We start from the raw sequence: 3,812 nt of genomic DNA on the forward strand, positions 1-3,812 counted from the left end.
TAGTCAGCGTGAGAGGGAAATCGGTGGTTGGCCCTGGTTTTGTTTTTCCACTTTTGCAGCGACTCCCTGCACATTATCCAGAGGCCAATTAACCTAAAATACGTACGTCTTTCGGATATGGGAGGGAACCGGATCACCCGGACAAAATCCTTGCTGAGGCAGCGTGAGTTATAAATGGAGTCAATGGAAGGGAGGTTGGTTTGTGTGATGGTCTGGGCTGCGTCCACAATTCGCTGTAATTTCTTGCGGTCTTGGATGGAGCTGTTACCGGACCAAGCTGTGAAGCATCCTGATAAAACACTTGATATGGTGCATCTGTAGACGTTGTTGAGAGTTGTAGGTGACATGCCAAACGTCCTAGGCCTTCTATGGAAGTAGAGGCGTTGGTGTGCTTTCTTGGCAGTTGTTTCAATATGGCTGGTCCAGAAGTTGGAATTAAAGGCAAATAAATACAACCTACACCTGGTGTAACTTCATGCTCCACTTGGAGTTCGCCTCTGACCACGGTATCCCTTCTCTTACTCGAGTTCTGCCGATTTGTAGTGCTATTTGTCTGTGCGTGTCCTTATTCTTCCCTTTTAATCTTTTTTCAAATTAGGTTTGCTGCGATCACAGCACCTTTGTAAATCAGTTATACCATCCCTCTGCAGTGTGGGAACCTTCCTCCGAGCACACGGGAGTTTGCTTTAATGACCCTGCACTGGTCCCATCCTTTCCAGCCATGCAGTAATCTGAAACAATTAATTCAGCGCCATTTCTCAAATTCCACTCCAGCTATTCCCCATTTCTACCCACAGTCTGCCGTGTGCCATCGGCGTCAAATCAGTGATAAATCACCTCATTATCCAGTCGCCCTAGCATGTGCCAGCAAAACAACATTGTTCAGTTCAGTTTAGTTTATTGTCTCGTGAAACGAAGTTGAGTGAAAAGCTTTTGTTGTGTGCTAACCAGTCAGTGGAAAGACAATACATGATTACAATCGAGCCATTTATAGTTTACAGATACATGATAAGGTAACAACGTTTAGTGCAAGGTAAATCCAGTAACGTCCGATCAAAGATAGTCTGAGGGTCACCAATGAGGTAGATAGTAGTTCAGGACCAAAGGTAATAGAGCAGAGCAAGATAGACCACTCGACCCTAAAAATCGTAGTAGGTCTGGGCGCCAATTTAGTCGGCAGAAACTTGCAGAAACATTTAAAAAGAAAAATAACAAAAATCTGTGAATTGATAGATTAGATATATTCTGCATTTTTATGGTATCATCACACATACTGTTCCCCCAAAACACTGATTACACTACGAAAGGCATCACGAAAGGCGGGTTTTGCTTACTAAAATGGCGGATGTCTCGCTCCTTTGCGTACTGCACTTCAGTATAGGCAATTTCGACGGAGTGGTTCATCTTGCTCCTCTAGTATCTTTGTTCAGGACTGCTCTCCAGTTGTGGTCGGATGATTCGCTGCCTGATAACAGGGTAGAAACTGTTCCTGAATCTGGAGGTGTGCGTTTTCACACTTCTATAATAGTGCCCTTTCTACCCATGTCATTGGCGCAATTTGTTCTATTTGTCCATCCCAAAATTGATGCTGTCTTATGTCCTGATAAAGTTCTATCTGCCAGTGGTCCTCTCAACTTAGCAGCTGATCCACACACCTTTCTATCCTTCCATACTCTCTCCTTCGCTATCCAGTAGCCACCAATTTCCGCGCCAGTAGGTCCACCAACGTTCACATCCAAGCCATTTATGTAACTAATGCAACAATGCTCCCACTGCCCCTTGCAGTACTCCGTTGATACTCCAGTCAGAGAAACAGCTCTAGCAATCTCTTCCTTTGCTCCCCATAAAACATCGGATAGATCTATTTATATTCACCGTTATATCTGATTCAACTGAAATCAGCTCCCTCTTAATTCAGGACTTTAATTTAAAAAATACACTTATCCTTTCTGATAACCATCTTTAAACATACAGAATTGTGGTCATTGTTCCCAAAGTGTTCCCAATTGACATTTGGGACCACTTGCCCAATTCCCAACAAAGTGTGGAATACTGATCTCTCGAAGGACTCTCTGTTTAATGACCATAAATGAATCTATTAAATTCTGCCCTATTTCAGCACCCTGCACTAAAGCAAGCCCTCGCCATCAGAGAAGTGTAAAACCACTCACTACTATCACCCTAGTTATAGGGTGAGTTATAGCATAATCCGTGCATAATATTAGACTCAGGAAGCATTTAAGTTAGTGAAATACACACAAGCATCTCAAAAAAGGTACACAAAATACACATATAAAATAAGGTACATTTCAAACAACGGGCATGACCACCAAAATTAAAATCTTCTTTTCTCAGCATATCCCGAACTAAATCTTAATAATAGGCGACACGGTGGCGCAGCGGTAGAGTAGCTGCCTTACAGTGAATGCAGCGCCAGATACCCGGGTTCGATCCCGACTACGGGTGCTGTCTGTATGGAGTTTGTACGTTCTCCCCATGACATGCATGGGTTTTCTCCGAGTTCTTCGGCTTCGTCATGTCGTCACAGACATTGCAGGCTGAAGGGCCTGTTCATGTGCTGTAGTGTAGTATGTACTAAGTCTAAGAAGCTGGTTGATTGTTCAGGAATATTTCCATCTTGCCCAAAGTTTGTTCCAGGGAGAATGCCTTATTTCAAGCTTAGCGTGAATGGCAGTTAGTGGCCACACACTCATTTCACCCCCTGCCATCGGGAAGAAGTTACTGGAGCCTGAAAACTGCATCGTCCAGGTTCAGGAACAGCCTCTTCCCTGCAGCCATTCGGATTAAACTCTACAACCTCAAATAAGCGCTGGTACAGAGACTATTATTGTTATTCTAGCACTATTATTGGAGTTTTTTTTTGTGTAGTTGTGTATGCGTGTATATATATGTATGTATTAGTGAGTATGTGTATATCTACGCACACTGCACTTTTTTATTTCTCTCTCGTTTATTACATTGCTTACAGTGTACTATGTTTACATATTCTGTTGTGCTGCTGCAAGAAATAATTTCATTGTCCTATCTGGGACACACAGGTATGACAATGTCTTGACTCTTTGCTTATGGAGAATGAGAGCAGGTCTGCACATCAGCATAGTTAATGAATTTAAGTAACTGCAATATACTCCTTGTTTTGCACCAATCACACTGCTCACCTAAGTGGGCTGTTAATTGATTTATTGCACAGATGCATCATGGAAGCAGCCCCTTTAGCCCACTGTGTCCATGCCAACCGCCAGTTACACTACTTCTATGTTATCTCCCCTTCGTATCCCTACCCTACACAATAGGGGCCATTTTATTACCTACAAACTGCATGTCTTTAGAATATTTGAAGAAACCTGAGCACCGGAGGAAACCCACACAGTCACAGGGTGAACGTGCAACCTCCACACAGTCAGCACCCGAGGTCAGGGTTGATCCTGGGTCTCTGGCACTGGGAGGCAGAGGCTCCACCACCTGCACCACTGTGCAGCATCACACATTTTTGTCCATTCATTTGTATATTCTGTAATCAGCATCTGATTTTGAATTTAACATTAAACCAGGAGAAATATCTTAACACATGAACTATAATTTTGAAAAAAAGGACAGAAATTTAAGCTGTCGAAAGAAAATAAAAGAAAAATAGGTTTGCATAGTAACTATTTAATTAGCTTAAAACATGCAGCTTTGTTGACCTTTATTTGCGCGGTAACAGATATGAAATGAATCAACATTTACTTTGGGTTATGGATGTGAAGAATCGATTATTTATAAATGTTATGTACAGTTAAATTATGGTAAAG

This window comes from Rhinoraja longicauda, chromosome 19 (genome assembly GCF_053455715.1).
Source record: "Rhinoraja longicauda isolate Sanriku21f chromosome 19, sRhiLon1.1, whole genome shotgun sequence".
Classification (NCBI taxonomy): Eukaryota; Metazoa; Chordata; class Chondrichthyes; order Rajiformes; family Arhynchobatidae; genus Rhinoraja; species Rhinoraja longicauda.